Genomic DNA, 22,913 nt, shown 5'->3' on the forward strand with positions numbered 1-22,913 from the left:
AGAGTGTCAATCTCAAGAACTCCTTTCTTCTGACTAGTCCCATTATTCACAGGATTCCTTTCAGAAGTGTACATGAATTGGTTATTTGCAACCATTTCAATTAGCTCTTGAGCTTCTGCAGGCGTCTTCTTCAGATGAAGAGATCCTCCAGCAGAGCTATCCAAAGACATCTTGGATAGTTCAGAGAGACCATCATAGAAGATACCTATGATGCTCCATTCAGAAAGCATGTCTGAGGGACATCTTCTGATTAATTGTTTGTACCTTTCCCAAGCTTCATAGAGGGATTCTCCATCCTTCTGTCTGAAGGTTTGGACTTCCACTCTAAGCTTACTCCATCTTTGTGGTGGAAAGAACTTTGCCAAGAAGGCATTGACTAGCTTTTCCCAAGAGTCCAGGCTTTCTTTAGGTTGAGAGTCCAACCATATTCTAGCTCTTTCTCTTACAGCAAAAGGGAATAGCATCAGTCTATAGACCTCAGGGTCTACCCCATTAGTCTTGACTGTGTCACAGATTTGCAAGAATTCAGCTAAGAACTGATGAGGATCTTCCATTGGAGGTCCATGGAACTTGCAATTCTGTTGCATTAGAGAAACTAATTGAGGCTTAAGCTCAAAGTTGTTTGCTCCAATGGCAGGGATAGAGATGCTTCTCCCATAGAAGTTGGGAGTAGGTGCAGTAAAGTCACCCAGCACCTTCCTTGCATTGTTTGCATTGTTGTTGTTTTCGGCTGCCATGTTTTCTTCTTCTTTGAAGAATTCGGTCAGGTCCTCAACAGAGAGTTGTGCCTTAGCTTCTCTTAGCTTTCGCTTCAAAGTCCTTTCAGGTTCAGGGTCAGCTTCAACAAGAATGCCTTTGTCTTTGTTCCTGCTCATATGAAAGAGAAGAGAACAAGAAAATTTGGAATCCTCTATGTCACAGTATAGAGATTCCTTGAGGTGTCAGAGGAAAAGAAAAGTAGAAGACAGAAGTAGAAAATTCGAACTTATCAAAGAAGATGGAGTTCGAATTTTGCATTAAAGAATAGAGTTAGTCCAAAAATAGAAGGATGTGAGAAGAAGGGAAGTAATTTTCGAAAATTTAAGTAAAAGATTTTGAAAACATTTTGAAAAACACTTAATTGATTTTCGAAAATAAGAAATTAAGTGATTTTTGAAAAAGATTTTGAAATTAAAAATTAAAAAGATTTGATTGAAAACTTATTTTGAAAAAGATGTGATTAAAAAGATATGATTTGAAAACAATTTTAAAAGATATGATTTGAAGACAATTTGAAAAGATATGATTTTAAAAATTAATGACTTGCCTAACAAGAAAAGATATGATTCAAACATAAAACCTTCCTCAACAGAAAAGGCAAAAAATGTTCAATCAAATCATTAATTGTTAGTAAGTATCTTTGAAAAAGGAAAGAAATTAATTTTGAAAACATTTGATTGAAAAGATTTGATTTGAAAAAGATTTGATTTTGAAAAACTTTGAGAACTTGAAAAAAATTGATTTGAAAAACAGAATCTTCCCCCTTTGCCATCCTGGCGTTAAACGCCCAGAATGGTGCACATTCTGGCGTTTAACGCCCAAAACTATACCCTTTTGGGCGTTAAACGCCCAACCAGGCACCCTGGCTGGCGTTTAAACGCCAGTCTGTCTTCTTCACTGGGCATTTTTGAATGCCCAGCTTTTTCTGTATAATTCCTCTGCAGTATGTTCTGAATCTTCAATTCTCTGTATTATTGACTTGAAAAGACACAAATTAAAAATATTTTTGGATTTTTAATGATGAGGAATAATCAAAATGCAACTAGAATCAAATAACAATGCATGCAGGACACCAAACTTAGCAGTTTGTATACTATTGACACTAACAAAATAAGAATGCATATGAGAAACAACAAAACACTCAAGTCAATAGAATTCAAAGATCAAAACAAGGAAATCATCAAGAACAACTTGAAGATTAATTAAGACACATGCATAAATTCGAAAAATGCAAGAAGAACAGAAACATGCAATTGACACCAAACTTAAGATGAGACTCTAGACTCAAACAAGAAATATTTTTGGATTTTATGATTTTGTAATTTTTTTGGCTTTTTTCGAAAATTAGGTGAAAAGAAAAATAAAGGTATCAAAATTCTTAATGAGAATTCCAGGAATCATGCAATGTTAGTCTAAAGCTTTAGTCTAAAGGAATTAGACATGGCCGGCTAAGCTTCAGCAGGACATTGCATTCAAGAGCTAAATTGATGATGATCAATCAGCTTTGGTGATGATAAGAACATCACCTTGAAACACTAGAATTCATTCTTAAGAACTCTGAAGAAAAATAATACCTAATCTAAGCAACAAAATGAACCGTCAGTTGTCCATACTCGAACAATCCCCGGCAATGGCGCCAAAAACTTGGTGCACGAAATTGTGATCACTACAACTTCGCACAACTAACCAGCAAGTGCACTGGGTCGTCCAAGTAATACCTTACGTGAGTAAGGGTCGATCCCACGGAGATTGTTGGTATAAAGCAAGCTATGGTCACCTTGTAAATCTCAGTCAGGCAGACTCAAATGTATAATGGTGATGAACGAAAATAACATAAAGATAAAGATAGAGATACTTATGTAATTCATTGGTAGGAACTTCAGATAAGCGCATGAAGATGCCTTCCCTTCCGTCTCTCTGCTTTCCTACTGTCTTCATCCAATCCTTCTTACTCCTTTCCATGGCAAGCTCGTGTAGGGTTTCACCGTTGTCAATGGCTACCTCCCATCCTCTCAGTGAAAGCGATTGCATATGCTCTGGTCACAGCATAACGGAATTCATCTGTCGGTTCTCAATCAGGCGCGGAATAGAATCCAGTGATTCTTTTGCGTCTGTCACTAACGCCCCGCCCTCAGGGTTTGAAGCACGTCACAGTCATTCAAGCATTGAATCCTACTCAGAATACCACAGACAAGGTTTAGACCTTCCGGATTCTCTTGAATGCCGCCATCAGGTCCTGCCTATACCACGAAGATTCCGATTAAAGAATCCAAGAGATATTCACTAGAGCCTTGGTTGCTTGTAGAACAAAAGTGGTTGTCAGTCACCTTGTTCATGAGTGAGAATGGTGATGAGTGTCAATCATCACCTTCATCAAGTTGAAGAACAAGTGATATCTTGGACAAAGAACAAGCGGAATTGAATAGAAGAACAATAGTAATTGCATTAATACTCGAGGTACAGCAGAGCTCCACACCTTAATCTATGGTGTGTAGAGGCTCCACCGTTGAAAATACATAAGCATAAGGTCTAGGCATGGCCGAATGGCCAGCCTCCCAATGATCTAAGAACTAGATGTCCAAAGATGATCAAAGGATCAAAAACAATCCAAAGATGAAAATACAATAGTAAAAGGTTCTATATATAGAAAACTAGTAGCCTAAGGTGTACAAAGGTGAGTAAATGACATAAAAATCCACTTCCGCGCTCACTTGGTGTGTGCTTGGGCTGAACAATGAAGCATTTTTTGTGTAGAGACTCCTCTTGGCGTTTAACTCCCATTTTGGTGCTAGTTTGGGCGTTTAACTCCCATTTAGGTGCCAGTTCCGGCGTTTAACGCTGGGATTTCTGTAGGTGACTTTGAACGCCGGTTTGGGCCATCAAATCTTAGGCAAAGTATGGACTATCATATATTTCTGGAAAGCCCAGGATGTCTACTTTCCAACGCCGTTGAGAGCGCGCCAATTGGGCTTCTGTAGCTCCAGAAAATCCACTTCGAGTGCAGGGAGGTCAGAATCCAACAGCATCTGCAGTCCTTTTCAGTCTCTGAATCAGATTTTTGCTCAGGTCCCTCAATTTCAGCCAGAAAATACCTGAAATCACAGAAAAAACACACAAACTCATAGTAAAGTCCAGAAAAGTGAATTTTAACTAAAAACTAATAAAAATATACTAAAAACTCAACTCAAACTACTAAAAACATACTAAAAACAATGCCAAAAAGTATATAAATTATCCGCTCATCACTCTCTCAGTCGTCGTTGTACCTATTCTCTGCTCTCTCTCTCTCTCCCTCCCTCCCTCCCTCCTTCCCTCCCTCCCTCCCTCTCTGTGTGTGTGTGTGTGTGTGTGTGTGTGTGTGTGTGTGTAGGTAGGTATGTTCTAAAAATCTCCTTATTATATCTGTTAAAGGTTAATTGTCAGTTTGATATATTTGTTCTAAAAATCTCCTTATTATATCTGTTAAAGGTTAATTTTTAGTTTGATATATTTGTTAGGTGATTGTTCTAATGTTAAAAAACTTGATAATAAATGACACTTTAATATATCTATTTAAAGCTATTCAGAAAATTTGTTACTGAAGGTGCACGCATTTTGCTCCAACCAAATAATCTTATTATGTTCATATCAACATAAGATGTGTAATTTTGGTTGCATCAGTTAATCAGTTAGTTATTCTTCGGTTATGCATTTTCATGCATCTTGGAGTTGTAACTTCTTTCCTTATGTTGGGGGGATGAGCTGGTGATATTTAAATCTTAACTTAGAGAGCATGCACTTTTACTAAACACAGTAATAAAGTTGATAAACCCTTCAAAGTCGAAGAAGTTGAAACACCACCCCCAACAGACAATGTATTCATTCTATTCTACTACCTGCATTTATTTTTACTATATTTTACATAATTTTGTATGTCTAAGTGTAACCTAATATGTATTCAATGCAATTCAAGTTGCTTATGTTGGGAGGCAATGGATTTGTTGACTGACATATTTGTAGAGAAGCCTTAGATTGTGGTTGCCAATCTTAGCTAGGGCTGGCAATTCATACCCTACCTGCGGGTACCCAACCCGGTCCAACCCGTTCGGGTAGGGTAGGCTACTCGACCCGCTGCGAGTAGGGTAGGGTAAGGTTCGGGTATAACTGCGGGTAGGGTAGGGTACGAGTTTATGGTATTCCCTACCCTACCCTACCCGCACCTCATATATAACATGACATATTTTGTAAAAATTAGGTATATAGTGAAGGAAGCGAGAGTTGAACCCACAACCTCCTTTATATAATGACTTACAATAAGTAAGCAATCACTAAACTAGTTAGTTAATTTAGTAATTTAGAGCATTAATTTTTTATTTTTTATGTTATTAATATGTATAAAATTCGAAATGATTGAATTTTATATTTACTTTGAAAAAATTTGATATTTCTGCGGGTAGGGTAGGATAGGGTTTAGAACTTTAGGGTGCAGGTAGGGTTAAGGTTGAGAGATTCTCAACCCGCGGGTAGGGTAGGATAGAGTTTTAATGAAATTTTCAATCCGTGGGTAGGGTTAGGGTAGAGTCCAAACCTTACCCTACCCTATCCATTGCCAGCCCTAGTCTTAGCAGGGTAGGGTAGGGTTAAGGTAGAGTTGTTGTGCAGACCAATGAATTTTATCAATTGGCATCAGTGGCATTCTCCCTACTTGTGACTTGGGTGTGTCTTCTATCTATTCTTAATCTTCATTTCTTCGTAAAAGTATTTCCTTTTCGATATATCGTAGTTTGTTTTGTAATCTAGTATCTATGAGATTGCCCTTTGTCATTATGAAATCCTGGTCATTCCTTATATATTTTCTTCTCTGATGTGTAGTGATAAGTTGTGCACACATTTATGCCAGCCAAACAACTTTTGCACCTTTGACAATTTGTTATTTCATTTCAGTATAGTGATAAGATGGGTTTAAATCTTGAACTTGGTTCTTTTGCTGCGGTCATGATGATATCAACAACAGATCTTGGTCAACATACACTAGAACAAGTAACACCTCTCCCTCCTCTGTATTATATGAGCATACAACCCTCCTTTCTTCTAATGAATTTTTATCGTGATAGGGTGGCTATGATTATATGATAGGTACCTCTGAGCATGGTCAAATTATTAAGTCACATGAGCTTGAAATACCTTCTTTCAGGTATACTTATGTTATAACATAAGCTTTAAGTTAACATGGCTTATTGATTCTAACTTCTAAGAGTTGTGTATGAAAAGCCATTGCTTTTCTTATCGTTATTGTTGTTTATGATCCAAATTAAGGTTTTGAATATGACTTATTAACTTCATTCTTTTTCTTTTTTCACCATATTATTAGACATTTGTTGATTGCCTTTGGTGGATTATCTAGGCTGGAAGAGAGTATTGAAAAAGATGATAACTTAAAACTATTTTGTACATTATTGCCATTATGCTTACTCTTGAGACTATTGCCAATCAAATATTTGATCAATCAAAATTTATAATGTGTTTAATTACTTCACTGGTTCGTATAATTTCATAATTTCTCTTCTTTCTATTCAATAGGTGAACAGTGAGCATTTAGGATCAGAATGATTAAATATTATATTTGATTAATATAGTTATTGATTGAATTTGTGGTTTTAGATAACTGTGTTTAGATGCATTATAGTTTTGTTGAATAACCTGAGTAACTTTGTCTTTAACTCAAGTGACTATCTATTATTAGTTATGAACAAAATATTTCATTGGATAATGTTGGAATATTGTGCTAATTATATGCCTGAAGTTCTAAGCTTATACTCTCTGATGCTAATCATTCCCAACCTCATTGTTTGTCATTGTCCTTTTCTCTTCCTCCATGGCATATCAGTTAATCGAAAACCAGATAGTTGTGATGTTCAGAGGTATATATTTATCTGCAAATGAAAAAACTCAGACCCAGATTTATCTGAGTGACAGATCAGTGTACATGAGTCACTATACTAAGAACAACTCAATGTATGTTTCAATCTTAATTATAATCTATTTTCAATATGTGATTTGCTCTTATTCATTGTTTGTTCTTATTATTTCAGAGGATTTATGGTGAGGAACAGAAGAAGTGTATAGTAACAAAATAAATCTGACATTAAAGTTGTCACTTTGTGGTAATGAGAAAGAAGAAAGAAGGAGGAAGCTGAAGAAGTCATTATCAGTGATAAAAAAATACCAGCATCACATATATTTAGTATACATAAATATAAATTTGTTGTATTTGCATGGATTTGTTTCTACCTTCATTTTTTTTCAATACATATATGTAGTATACATAAATATAAATTTATTTGTATTGGAATTCATTTTCCATTTTATCTTTATACGATTTCGCTTTTACCTTCATTTTAATTTTCAATAATTGTTAGCATTTAATCCTAATGAATAGTTATCTATCTTTAATTATTTATATATTTTATTGAATTAGAATTATATTTAAAAATGAAGTTTTAGTAGTGATATATGCGAAATTTAGTTAAAATTTATAATTAGGAAGTGGCTGATTTAGCAACCGATTTTAAAATTTTGAAGTTCGCTATTAGTGACTGAAAAATTAGCGCCTAATTTAGCAACCAAAATATTAGTCGCCATTTAGTTAGCGATTGAATATCTCAGCGACCGATTTAATGACTGAAATATTGGTTGCTATTTAGCGACCGAAATTATTTAGTATGGGTTAGGTGGCGTTGGTTGGAAACCGGTTGCTAAATATTAGCGACCAACATCGGTCACTATTTTGAATTTAGCGACCATCAGAATCGGTCGTTAAGATGATAGCAATTAATTTTCAAAAAATATCAGTCACTAAATCGATCGTTATTCTGATAATTTCTTGTACAAGATCTTTAAAAAAAGAATCATTAAAAAAATATTTTTTAAAAATAGCGTCTAAACAAGTCCAGAATAATTGATAGTTTTCTATATTAAGAATTTGGCAAAAGTTGAAAAGGTAAGAGAATTGTTTTCTTTTCAATTTTTATTAGTAAAAATTATATTATTTTATGTTATATATGGGATCATGAAAAAGTGTTATTAGATGTGAACTTATTGATTATTAAATTTATATAACTAATTTACTATTTACTTAGAGTTGAATATACATGGAGTTATACGAATGTTCTAATAATCTTTGTTAAATAAAAATTTTATTATTATTTTTATTTAATTAATTAAATAATTATCTTAATTAATCTAAATGAAATATATATACCTTTTGCTAGCAATAATAATAATAATAATAATAATAATAATAATAATAATAATTGAAAATAAATGTCAATCAAGAATAACTAATTATTCTGAATTTCAAATTTAAAATCAATTCGGATTAGATCATAACCGAAGTAGTTTCAAATTGTGATATGATTTGTAACCATCCATATTATGTTTAGTTGTTTACCATTGCAATAAAATTAGCTTATGACCAAAGTATTTTACGATTACACACTATGAAAAGTGTATCCTAATCCTACAATAAGATACACTTGTCAAAAATGTAATTTGTATAAATAAAAACAGAGTATTTAAACCTTAAATTAATTACTATCTATTTATAAATGTATGTCTTGTTTAATTATTTTTAATATCTATTTTATATTTTAACATATATTTTATATAAATAGTTGATTTAGTAGCTAATTTTTTATATATATATATATAATATAGTTGTACATTTATATAGGTGCTGCTTTAAAGAGAAAATGAATCTTTTTAATTTTTTTCCTCTCAATTATTATTGTAAAGCGTGATATCTCACCATCACGACAAGAAAAGCATTGAATACCATAGAAATTATTGTAAAAAATAGAATAAAATTCGATGATATAAACCTCGTCAGTAATCAGATACTGTCAGATTTTTTCGTCCGACGGTAATAACCATCAGATTTTGCGACGAATTACCTACCCGAAAAATCATTTGGTTCTTGGCAGATTTTTCCAACAATAATGTTGGCACCGCCATAATATCTTATTTCCTTCACTATTACCGCTGGATTAAGCCCTCGGTAAATCCGACAGTAATGTCAATGTTTTTTTTAAATATTGTGACACAATTTTTTATAATTTTTTCCTTTAAAATTTTTTTACTTAAATTTATTTTTCACATAATTAGTGGTCAAATTATAAATAATAGAAACCAATTATGTAATATTAAATATCAAATATTTAAATAAATTAAAAGTCAAATAAATACAATAAAATAGTAAAACAATGCCCTAATCACTAAAGATACTCGTAGTCGTCGTCATCATTTCTATGGTCCTGCTGAGGCGGCAGAGAAGGCGGTGATGTCTGTGTCCCATCAGTAGCACTACTACCACTAGCAGAGCCACTACCACTGGCATACATCTGAGTCTGGTACACCGTCATCTGCTGCTCCATCCACTGCAGCTACTCCAGTTGCTCCCTCCACTCCAACTTGAGATCATCTGTGTCTGTCACGCGTGTGAGGATCTCCTGATACCTCTCTCGAGTCTCGATCAGCCCCTAAGCCTGTTCGTGAACGCTCTGATGAGCTCCTACACCTGCAGCCTCAAATCAATGACTTCCTCGAGATCAACGGCTCGACTGGTGGTAGAGGCGGACGATGACCTCAATGTGGAGGTGCGAAGGCTGTTGGCGAAGAACGACCCCAGTCAGTATATGCGGTTCTTGTACGGTGCTGAAGCGGTCTCGTGCCAAACCGCATCGAGATCGACGACTGAAACAACAGAGCCATTGGCGTCCTCCCCACTTTGCTGAGATGCGGCCCCCAGTCTCTACGTGTATAACTCCTGTGTAACGCATGTTATTTTGACTAAGACGACGGCTATACAGTTAATTGAAAATTTTAGATCACAAGATCATCAAATGTTTACTCATATAATGATCAGTAGACCACTAATAAGCAAATCTCTCTATGTTCTTCTTCAAAGTGTGGGTGTACTTGAAGGTTTCTGCTAATATCGATCGCGATCTAACGACTCCGACTGCACATATTGCATTGAAACAATATGTTAGGATGCTTACTAATGATATGTCAAAGAATATAACTAAGTTAATAACAAAATTTGAGAAGCTACATACTAGCCTCACCTTAGTCTTCATGAAGGTTGCTGAGTCGCCGGTATACTTAGACGACCTGAACGATGCCCTGTTAGCTCTATTTATGAGACGCCGATGCTTGAACTCCTCATCAGTCTCTCTGTAAACATAAAGAGCCTTCTTGATTTCTAAGCGGAGCCAGAAAGTGAGGTGGTCGAGCCTCTCACGTACATCCTCCAGCACCTATTGCAGCCGCCTATCCATTTGATAGCAATATATCTCATGGTTCTGAAAACCGGACCAGACCGGCCGGTCGAACTGATCCAACCGGGAATCGCCAACAATTCTATTTGGCTTAATAGGTAAAACCGTAATTCAAAAACTGCTCTGAAAATGTTAAACCGGCCGAGAACTAGCCGGTCAGACCTAACTGAGACCCGGTCGGTTTTCACTTTTCTGCCAAAAAGTCACCGTTTTGGTATTAGAAGAAAAGGGAACCAGCCTTTTGGTCTCACACATTTGCTTCCCTCTCTCAAACCCTAGCCTCATCACTCTCCTCTTAAAGTTGTGTCACCACCGCCATCGAATCTAGTCCAGTCGTCGTCCCTACTGTTTCAGCGTTGTCGCAGTTCATCTCTGCCGTTGCGTCGCACCGCATATGCTCCACCCTCCTCTGCTCAAACAATCACAGCATATTCCTCAATTTGATCTCAGTCCTCGTCTTTGTCTGCTTCGTCGCGCTACTGCCGCCGTTTGTCGTCGTCGTAGTCATCGTTAAGTGACGAGAGAGAGAGAGAGAGAGAGAGAGAGAGAGAGAGAGAGAGAGAGAGAATGTGATGTGAAGGGGAAAGAAGGGGTGGAAGTCGCGGAAGGAGGCGTGCGAAAGGTGAAGCCTTTGCTTCTTCTGTTGTGTTTGAGCTCGAAGACGGCCGCCAGTGCTGCTGCCTCTGCCGTGCCTTGCCATCATGTTACCACTTATTTTAAATGCCGTCATTCTTGTTCTACATCAAAATCATTCTAAATTTGTGAGTGTCCATTTTTTTTGAATGTTTATAAATAATAAGATTAGACATTGATTTTTCTGATTATGGTTTTGATCTGAATTTGATCTTGTTTAAATTTCATGATTTTGTTACTAGCTCCTAAAAGTTGGGTTTCTTTTTCTAATATGCTTAACATCAGAAAGATTTGGAAAAGTTTGTTACTCTTTATTAAGAATGTGTTGAAACTTTATTAAAATTTGGCTCAAAATTTTGTTATAAGTAGCATAGATAGATAGATAGATAGATAGATAGATAGATAGATAGATAGATAGATAGATACCATGTGTTCTAATGCTACTTTACTTCATATATTGTTTCTCATTCTTATTGTTTTTGAAGTCCCTTATACCCTTGAAGCCACTTCCTCCATCATGGAATCTGAGGTTTTGTTTAAATTATGTTGAAAATCTTGATGAGTAGAAAAAAATGTATTGTGTTGTTTGTCCTAATGTTTTGTACTGTTGCATATTTGTTCATTTCACCGCTTCATGTTTTAGGAATGGCTTTTATTGGTCTCATTTTTTAAGTATTTGTTTTATTTTTAATAATTTGTTCCTTTCTCATGATATGCTTTCAGGACTCTAAGTTAAGGTAATTGGACATTGTTTGTGTTATAATTCCTTAATACATTTTAGGCTGATATAGAAAAAATTATGCTTAGATTGTAATTGATAAAAGAAGAAAATATGAACTTATAAGTGATTGAATATGAATCTAAGTTCAATGAATTGTTGATTTATATTTCATTTAGGTCAGATTAAATTGTTTTAAAAAAATTTGTTCGTCCTTGAGCCATTATGCTTGTTATTTATGGGATGAAAAATTTGTAGTCTTATTATTTCTTGATTACATCTATAGGTCTCACTGTTTATGTTTGGTGGCTTTGAAAAGTATGTCTCTGCTTTGTATGTTGCAGCAGTGAATGCTAATTCAGCCAAAAAGATTGAGTTTGAGATTTTTCAGCTTATTAAGATAGTAAAAAACAGTACTATAGTTTCCCAGTTGATAAGTGACTTGTATGTGAAGAATGATATTTTAAGGTTTATATTAGACTATAATTATGATTTAGAATGTTTATTTATAATTTATTTATTATTTTATTATAAAATACTTTTTCTGATTGGACCACAGTTGGACCGGTTGGACCAATAAACCAGTGAACCAATGACTAGAGCGGTTCGATTTTCAGAACCTTGATATATCTTCCTGATGAGAGCATCATGTTCCTTGTCCCATATAAAGTTTAGCTATCCAAAGAAACTTTAAAATTGGTTAAACAAAATATATTGTATTAAACAAAATAGAAGATAAAAATTAGCTAAGAAGGTTTGACTATATTAGGTTTTTACCGCCTATTTTTAAAACCATCGCTCTTTGGTATCAGAGAGGATCTTTTTGTAGCTCGGTCATGGATGGTCATACATCAGCTTGATGACGTTGGTCATCTCCTAAGTACATGCATTGTTGTTTGGCACAAACCTATCAACAATTCACAAACAAACCAATATGACAACATAAATTAAAACTTCAGAAGCAAATAACCATAATATATAGAGATTTTTTTAGAAAATTTTCAGAGTTTCATCTATAACTGGAATGCATCACAAACTCTAGCCATCAACAATTAACTTAAACTCTATCTATCAACAATTAACCTAAACAGCACCAATTATGAACAATCAATGAACAACAATCAATAATCAAGAAGCAACATTCATAAATATACTAAACTAAAATCAATAATCAAGAGTCAATAATCAGGATATAACAAACACTTTCAGCAGTTCAAACCTACAACCATAAATTCACTAAAACTAGAATCAATAATCAAGATATATCAAACACTTTCAGCATTTTAAACCAACAATCCTAAATTCACTAAAACTAGAAATCAATAATCAAGAATCAATAATCAGGATATATCAAATACTTTCAGTATATAAAATACTTAAAGTAGTATTTACGTCGTTCCGCCATCTGACCAAATTTTTAGCCGTACGATGGGAGGCGATGGAGGGGCATCAGCTGGCTAGCTTTTGTGAGAGAATTCCGGCACAACGGTGTCCGTCACTGGAGGAGGCGTCGCCGAGACAACGGGTTGCTGAGTGGAAGGAGGCAGTGTCGTCACCATAGACGCATGGACGTAGTTAAGATTAGGGACCATGATGAACGGTTGGTCCAATGCACCCGCAACCTGTGACATCATCGGGATAGTCGAATAGAGCGAGAGGATCCAGAATTCTCATGGGTACCGGCAGAAATCCTCTCTCTACCACGACCATGACCACTAGGCTGATTCGCAACATCTCTATTTGTCATCATGTCTGTAAAGAGCATACCAATTAAAAATGTGCTAAAATTCACAACATCATTCAAAATGTTTAATCAAAATAAACTACGTTAAACTTAGTTAAAAAAAATACATTATCTGTTGAATTAAATAAAACAAAAGAGGAAAGTGCACATTCTAACTTCACAAACATTTAGCAATATATAATATATTACTACATGTATAATTTTGTCCGTATGCAAATAAAAAGTCATTCATAAGTCATTTAAAATGATCTCATATTTGATTTTTTTTAATTTACTGTAATATAATAATAATAATATCTTAACACAATAAAATATAATATACATTATAACGAGTAATATAATATAATTAATTGCACTAACTATGCATAAAATAAAGAACTACTAGATTGATAGAGAATTAATTATTTAATTACACATACATTTAGCAATATGCCTATTTGAACAGAATAACTTGAACTATGTAAAGTATATGCATTAAAGTTTGAGCATCACTAATTTACTAAATTCAATTCCAATTCAAAACCAACGTCACAACAACAATAATATTACATCATTATTAGAACTCACAAAAATTTAATAACCTAATCTAATCTTATCTTAACCACGTAAATTCACTAAACAAAAAAAATTATTTCTAACTAAATTATTATACTAATTAATAAGAAAACCTAAATTAATCCTAAATTTAACGAAAACAAAAATATAAATTTATTTACCAGAGAATGCAGACACAGAGGTGGATGGGAGAATGATGGTGGTGGCCGATGTTATTGGTGGCGGCTGGCAGAACTAGATGACAGCGAGAGGGAAAAGGGATGCCAGAAAGGATGCGGCGGCTGGGTTGACATGCGGCAGGGCTGACGGAGCGGCGGGGAGGGAGAAGGTTAGAGAGAGAGTGGAAGAAGAAAGGAGAGAGAGACATATTGAGGAGGCAGTGGCGGGACTAACGATGGGGCCGACGGAGCGGCGAAGAGAGAGAGCATTAGAGAGAGAGGAAGAAGAAAGGGTAGAGAAAGAGACAGATTTGAAATGAAAGGAGAGACCATTCGCGCTTCGAATTTAGGGCAAAATTACCATCAGACTTACCGTTGGAAATATCCGACGGTAAACCATTGCGGGTCACCAAAATGCAGTGTTTTCACTAAATGGGTTTACCAGCAAATTCATTCAACAATAAATCTGATACTAACTTACGCGCCTATTTTTTTTTTGTCCTCCAATTATTACCGGCGAATTTACCGTTAGAAACATAAATTTGTCGGTAATAATTTAACCTGACAAATTCGACGCCATTACCGACGATAAATCTATTGCTACTCTGCGACACTAAATTCAACAGTACTGAGCGTTTTTCTTGTTGTACGTATATTTTTAAGTGAGATAAAAAAATATATAAAAAATATTAAATAATAAAAAATCATACTTGACAAAATAATTAAAAAATAAAAAAATACATTCCCCTTTAAAAAGAGTTATTTTGGCAACAATTTTATCTTGGTATTGGTTGGAAAGTCTGCTCTTAATTAGATATAATTAAACACAATAACACTAATTTATTTTATTTTATTTAGCATTTATATATAATTATAAGCTGATTATATTTAATATTATTTAATTATTTTAACAATAATTAATAATATAAAATAAAATAATTTTAAACTGCTTTTGACTAATTTTCTGTTACCTTACAAACATTTTTCATTAATATTGCACTAGCTAATTAGCTATAGCTTAGTTAGACTTATCAACACATGGTTAATTGAATTGAAGTAAAATATATTTCTTCTATATTTAATTAAAAAAAATAACAACTGCACTATTTTTTTTACATTTTTTTATAATAAACCTTTTTTTTTTAATCAATCACTTCTAATACCAAAAATATACATATAATATTTCTCAATACTCTCAAGTACGAGTCCAAGGTTTAGGGGAAAAAAACGATATTAAAAAGGGTATGCTTCCCATTGATCTCATGTGCTTGACTAGACAGGATTTTTATACAATAGGAGGCTGTTTGTAGTTTTCTTCTTTTTTTTTTTTTTTTCAAAAAGAAAAATGAAGAAGCAATACTGGTATAGAGTTACTTGGTTTAACAAACAACGCAATATTACTACACTGATCATGATAACATACCACAGGTGTTTGTCAAGAAATTCAGGGAGTGTATTCTGGTTTCATAGCTTCACTCTGTCTAAATTTAAAGTTGCCCCACAATTTGGTCCAATGACTAATCAATTTATTCTTGTGTCGGATTCACATTCATAAAAAAAGCAGCCAAGTTTCAAAAGTTGGGTCCAAAATTATGTTTAGGCTATCAACTTATTCTTGAAGGAAAAAAAAAAGGATTATTGACGGTTTCTATATTTGTTTTGTATTTAAGTTAATATTAAACAATTTTCTATTAAAAAAAGTAATTTTGTATCATTTTTCGAAAAATAACAAACACACATCTCGTCTTTAAGATTGATTCACGACTGCTTGATCTCTTTATTTGGTTAAGAAAAGAAAATGAAAAAAAAAGTATATATATATATATATATATATATATATATATATATATATATATAAAAGTGCTGTTTCTAGTGGTCTTATTAATTTAGTGATTATGGTGGTTAAGATATAACAACTAATCCAAATTTAAAATGTGACATGTTTGAGGTTATAAGAAGAAGAATTTAACTAGATGTAATGATAGTAAATACGCTAATGAAGCACGGTAATAATTCTGAATCAGTAAACAACTATTAATTAACATTTTTAGAAAATTAATAAATTATTGTGAATTTCAAAAACCAAAATTACAAAAATTGGATAAATTGGATCGAAAATTTGAAAAATCTTCAACTATAATAGTAGAGGGTGTGATTCCGTGAAGTTTGGATGAAGAATTAGGATTTGTCTATAATTGATGGGTAAGAATTAGAAATCTGCTAGCCTGCAATTTTTGGCTGACAGTTATTCCTCGAGTTCATTTCCAAGAGTAGCAGGGGAATTAGGTAGGTCCTCATTGATATTGAAAGTGAGAGGAATATGTAGCATCTCCGTCGGCTTTGAAGGTGAGAGGAGCAGCCGAGGTCCCCGTCGGCAATGAAAGGGTATCCATCTTCACTAACCCATCTCCCTCAACCTCAAACGGAGCTATGCAATCAGATCGAAATTCTTAACTACGGTGGCGTTGTTACTCCTAGATCATTCTATCTCTAACGAAGTCAGCAACAACTTATCTATCATTATTAACTGTCTTCAACCACACACAAAACCACTACCTTCCCCTTCGTCAGGAATTATTAAATCATCATCGATTTCTAGACGAGGCCATATTTATCAGTACTAAGCATACATCAATCCACACATAAAGAATCGACTAATGCATTTTCTCCAACGAAAGCAATTTTACTATGCCCCATCTTAACACTGATCGGCAACTACTTCAGTCCTTCAAAGCCATTAAAATTAATGGACTTGGATCCTCTAAAGTTTGAATTTCACTTTAGAGAGTAAAGTGTGATCTCTCAGCATTGATTTTATGGGTAGGACCAAAAATAAATATGAAAGAAAAACTATTCAAGAGTAGAAGATCACACTTTACTCTCTAAATTAAAATTCAAACTTTAGAGGATCTAAATCCAAAATTAATTGACATTTCTAACCTTGGGAGATCACACTATTTGTAATGTTATTTGCACAGTAACAAAAGAAAAGAAGATTACCATGTTTAGTATCTAAAATATAAATTAATGATAACAAGGTAAAATACACTTGTCATCTTTTTATTGGAGGTGCATTTTATAGTCACCGCTAGCCACCATAAACGCGAGCCACCATAAACGCGGATAAGCGCGGATATATATATATATATATATATATATATATAAAGTAAAGAGAGTTAATGATTTTAGTGTATAATGTGTATAATAAACTTAAAAAGAAAAGTATTTTAAAAATTAAAAATCAGATTTTTTCAAATTTATAAAAATCAGATTTTTAAGTCAAAAGTTATATAAATTAATTTTAATATAAATACAAATTTATAATTATTATTTTTACTTTCTTAAACTTAACATTCAGTTTTTTTTTACTTATTTATCTATTTTATAATACTTATTTTAGTTTTATATGTCAAAGGACAAAAATAATATTTCAAATTATTCTAGTGTTACAATACCATTTTTTCGCCAAGAGAGGCAAGAAAATTTTTAAGATGGACCACATGTGGTTTTTTTTTTGTTTTTCTCTCTATTTTCTTTGCATAACCAAACAACACAAGATTTTTTTTCTCTTATTTTCTCTCATTGAATTTTCTTTTCTCCCTTTTTCTATCGAACAAAAGAAAAACGATAAGTAGTTGAAGATAAACTATTCTACAAACATAAAGCTAGAATTAATAATAAAAGAATTAAACAATCAAATTAGAAAATTATTTTATGCATTTTATCAGACAAAATAATTTTTAAAAAATTACAATGTAATTAATTTTAAAAATAAAATATTAATTTACTTATTACACTCCTTTTTTTTCCCAAAAAAGAAAAAGACAAGAAAAGAGTAAGAAGGTAGGAGATTGAATAGCATGTAATCTTAATAAATATTGATGACGAAGGATGTGACATAGGGGGTCACGTGATATGTATGTATGTGTATGGTATGTTGTTAGGGGGGGCATGCATGTAAATGTGCATGGCATGCAGCATGAGCATGGGGCGTGGCCTATACGTACGTACAGAGGACTGCAACAAAGTGGGTCAGCATTTCAGCAACGTCTGAACTAAGCAATCAGTGCTCACAGTGATTCAGTCACCCCCTACTTCTTTTCGTCTTTCTTCCTTTTCCTTCTTTTTTTTTTATTAACAAAATCAAATATTCAATCTTCAATGTGAATGAATGGACCCTGTCTATGGAGATTATAATGCTGCTGCTGCTTCGGATCCCAGGAGAACACTCCGTCTTAGATTATACCAAACTAATAATCAATTTCTTCACATGCATGTGGACAACATATTCATAGGATAAAGTAGTAATTTTATTTAGTGGAGCAATGTTTGGACAATTATAATTTTTTATTTTTAATCATTATTTAATCATTACTTTAACTCTTTTAATTTAATTTTTTTAGTATATTAATTCAACAATATATTTAAAATTTAAATTTAATATTTTTGAGTTCATATATGAACAATTCCTTTCTTCTGTATAATGTCATCTTTCTTAGATATGAATAACAATTGTAATTGTAGTGATCATCATATAGTGATAATTTAATAGTTCGAAAATAAAATTGATAGAAAAATAAAAAATAATAAATAATAAACTTAAATGATTTTAATAAAAAAAAAACATTTCATTTTAAATGACATAATTAAAATTTAATTTAAAAATTACGGATTCACATAAATTATTTTTTATATGGAAATGAAGATGGTGTTTGGTTAAAGATGGATATTTGAATTGTGGTCCAGTATTGTTAATGTATAAAAAAGGTATTCAACACACATGTTGTGTGTTGCCAAGATGATAACACGTGTCTAATATGCACTCTACGTGTTACCAGGATGATGACACGTGTCCAACACACAGAATATGTGTTGTTAGGATGATGACATATATCCAATAAGGTGCGTGTTGCAACACGTACTTTGTGTATTGACTTTTTATTTACAAAATTCATCTACCTATAATTACACCAAATAATTCTATTTTTAATAAAAAAAATCCAATATTTTTTTCATATAAAAAAATTAACCATGGATTACAACCTATTGTATTCTATTTGATATTTTGTGTCAGTTCGATCAACGATATTGTAATTTTAAAATGTTGTAATTTTAAAACAGTCAACTTCCTTCTGCTTCTAATCATTAACTTTTTAGCTTAAAATGTTGCTTATACTTATATACTATATACTATATAATTTTGGGCTTATGAAAAGCAAAATATAAGTTTATTTTAGTTATTTTTCCCTTTAATTTATCGAACTGTAATATACTAATTAAACTAAAATCGAGTTAATGATTTAATTTATTATAAAATTAAAGTGAGGCTTTTTAAATATTTTTTGCGGCTTCCTTGAAGATAAATTAAAATGTTTTTCTAAAACAAAAAAACTTATTGAATTCTGTTTGTTTCTTTGGCACGAAATGATATATATATAAGATTATTAGCAAATAAAAAAGAATTTGTAGGTAAAATAATCATAATTTTCAAGCGATATTTTACAAACAGCATGATAGTGTATATTAATTTCAACTTTTTGTCGTCTGTCCTTTATCTCAAAACGAAAAGGAGAAAATTAAAGCGAAAATAATGATTTCCAAGTTAAGCATTATTCTTAGTTACTTAGCTAAATTATTGGCCTTTAATCTTCAACTCAACTCCCACTAGTTCAAGACACAGAGATAATACAATGTACTAGTTTTAAATACCTACTTAACTTATGGAATATGGAATTGAAGAAGACTGGAAATTTTCTTTTTTAAAATAAAATAAATAACATAGACCATCTTAATTTCTTCAAGCCTATATGCGCTGTGTAGTAAGTTTATATAATTCATAATATAATTATGTTTTTTTACGAATATTTTATTTGGTTTAGTTATGTTATATGAATGTGTTTGCTTTATGATTGCAGGTTTTGCCGAGGTACATATCATCTATGTATATAAAAATAAAAAAGGTTGTACATCAAAATTAACTACTAAAATCAGTGATTAATATATTTATGTATAAATATAATTTGATTTAATTAATTTTTAATGTGTATTTATATTTTAATATGTATTTTATACTAATTAGTTAGTGGCTAATTTTAATATACACATGATATAATCATGTAGAATATTTTATTAAAATGATAAATTTTATGATTTTTAAAGATACATTAGTGCATTAATAAGTACTATTAATCTATTTTTGAAAATTAAATTTATGTAATAATAAAAAATATGAAATTAATTAAGATACGATATTTTACGAAATATATATGATAACAAATTTCAATATAAAAGTGTTTAATCATGAAAAAATAATATAAAAAATCATGTAAAAACGTATAAATTTAATTAAATAACCTTATAAAAATATTTATGTCATCAGTACATGAGAAATTAAACTCTTACAACTTTATATATATCCTTAATAAGAAGTGCTTGACAAAACCCTTCAATCTTCAAAATTAAAACCAATCCAACACACAAAAACTTAAATACTTTTGTCTCATTGAATAAGCTTTTAATAATAGTACATACGGATTACACTGTAAACAAACTAAAAAATGAAAAAGTATATACGGATTACGTACTACTAGCTAGGGTGGAGCCTACGTAAATCAGCAATGATAGTTAAAAGACTCAGGAAAAAAATTGCCCCAAAGAAAAAAAACAGAGAAAAAACGGTTTCATAAGTTTGTAAATTGTTCATATTTAAAAAATGATACAAATTATATTATCAACTCAACCAAAAATAATTCATTTGACATAAAAAGTTTTGTGTAATTGTAAAAGAAATAATATTTTCGGAAATAAATTAGACGAATTAAATTTGAATTTGGTAAAATTAAGGGTGTGTTTGGATTTGCGTTGGAGAAGAGAAAAGCGCATTTGAGCTTCTTGAATGCTTCATCTTTGTGTTTGGCAACATTTTTGTACTCTAAACGCAGAAGTGATTTCTATGTTCAACCCAGGTTTATCAAAAGCTATAAATTCTAGCTTTTCCGTTTAACTTTTCACGTTGGATTAAAAAATATGTTCTATGTACCAATTATGTCCTTCATTATTTATATGTTTGTTTTTTTATAATATTTTTTCTAATACTCTCTTATACATACTATTGTTTTTTATAAAACTTCTATTTTTTTGTTTATATGAGTTTTTTTACTGTTATTATTATTTCTTTTATACATGGAATATTTTTTTACTTTGTATTATGATTATATTAATTCTATTAGAGTACTAAAGAATATTGAGAATACTAAAAAAATATTAAAATTTATTTAAATATTTAAAATAAAATTATAAGATAATATAAAATAATTATTTAAATTCATGTCTTTTTCTGTAATTTTTCACCTAAAAATAATTTTGAATAATGTAATCTAAATAATATTTAGTTTATTATAATCCATTTTAAATAAAAATTGCCAAACATAAATTACGTTAATACTAACTCACTTTTGATTAAAATCAATTTTATACAAATTTCAATTTGCAAACTATAATCCAAACACACACTAAGCAAGTATGATTATTATTTTTGGGCGGAATCATTGGACAATGGCAGTATATATGTGGTAGGAGTATTGAGTAGAAGACTGACATAAACATGCAACATTGTTGCAATGCATAACGTGCTTCGAATATTGAGCCGAAATTAAAAAAGAAAAAAAAGGAAAAAGAGTGATGGGATGGAAATGATGGAAGTGATGAGAGCATAAGTCAAATATTAGGTACGTAGTCTATTCCATGTAAATGCCTCCTTTATTTGGGCCTTCCCTTCATTTCTGAATACCAGGATTCCCGATTTCAGTTCCCCAACCCCCCATCTTCAAATTAATCTTTCCTTTCTCCCTTCACTTACCCTCTCTTCTATCTTCATACATTTTTTTTCGTGTGCCATGTTAAAAAATTATTTAATTTTTTAATTTATTTATGAATAATATATATATTAATTATAATTATAAATGATGTTATTTTAAATTAAATAATTTATATACAAGTCATTTTATTTATTATTATAAATATTAATTTAAATAAGTCATAATTATTTTTTATTTAAAATTAAATAAAAATAAAATCAGATATTATCTTTATTTAAATTTTATATACTATTTTTATTTAAATTTTAAAGTTTAATAAATGTCACACTCAAATATAAATAATAACTTTAGAATTTTGGTTTTCAATACATCAAAGTCGTCTTCGTAATTTTTTTTATCAGAAAAGTTACAATTTAGCCCTATTAAAGATATATAAAATTTTGATTGAAAAAGATAAAAAAAAATCAAATTCTCATGATTATAGGTCTGCTTTTGCATTATGATATATATTTTGGTAATTTAATATGAATGATCTGAATTAATAAAATTATTTATTATAACATCTAAAACATTGTGATCGATTAAATTAGCTAGGTGTAAAGAGAAAAAAATAACAGTAAGTGGAATTATGAATTGCCTTTTTAATTTGGATCAAAAGTTCCTTTTTGGGCTGTGTGAAAATCATTTAGAACATTTATAGGAAAATTAGTTTTTGTCCTGTTAAACTAGTAGATGCTATAAAAAAAATCACAAAAATTTTAGTTAAGTGATAAATTATAATATCTCTTAATATACTGTATCTAGATTTAAAATTAAGTTTAGTCTATTATGTATAATGTGTGTGAGTTTGATGAGTGTAACAAAAAAAAAAAAAGTAAGATTTCCAATTTTTCATCTACAATAAGAAAACGCCAAATTTAATTTCAACTGTGATCCTATATGTTTTACAAAATAATTTATGTTAACATTCATTATATTTTGCAATATTTATAGAATGAATTTAAAGAAAAATCAAATTAGATTTTTTGTAAATATTTAAACTTATTTTTTTATTCCCCACAAAATAAAAAAGAAGAGATTTTGTTATTTAAAATAAGACTTCAATAATACATCACTAAGAACAACATTTTTAAATAAAAATAATACATAATAAACAATAACAGTTTCTGGATTAATTATGACAAATAACAAGGTCTAATCAATGGTGGGAAG

General features: G+C 31.3%; 1 non-coding gene across 1 annotated transcript; it reads left to right on the forward strand.

The window, feature by feature from the left end:
• Positions 1–224: 224 nt before the first annotated feature.
• Positions 225–332, forward strand: LOC130953238 (small nucleolar RNA R71). The gene has a single exon (XR_009075410.1). It is a non-coding gene; the product is annotated as a small nucleolar RNA R71 (small nucleolar RNA).
• Positions 333–22,913: the final 22,581 nt, after the last annotated feature.

The sequence above is a fragment of the Arachis stenosperma genome, chromosome 9 (assembly GCF_014773155.1).
Source record: "Arachis stenosperma cultivar V10309 chromosome 9, arast.V10309.gnm1.PFL2, whole genome shotgun sequence".
In the NCBI taxonomy this organism is placed as follows: Eukaryota; Viridiplantae; Streptophyta; class Magnoliopsida; order Fabales; family Fabaceae; genus Arachis; species Arachis stenosperma.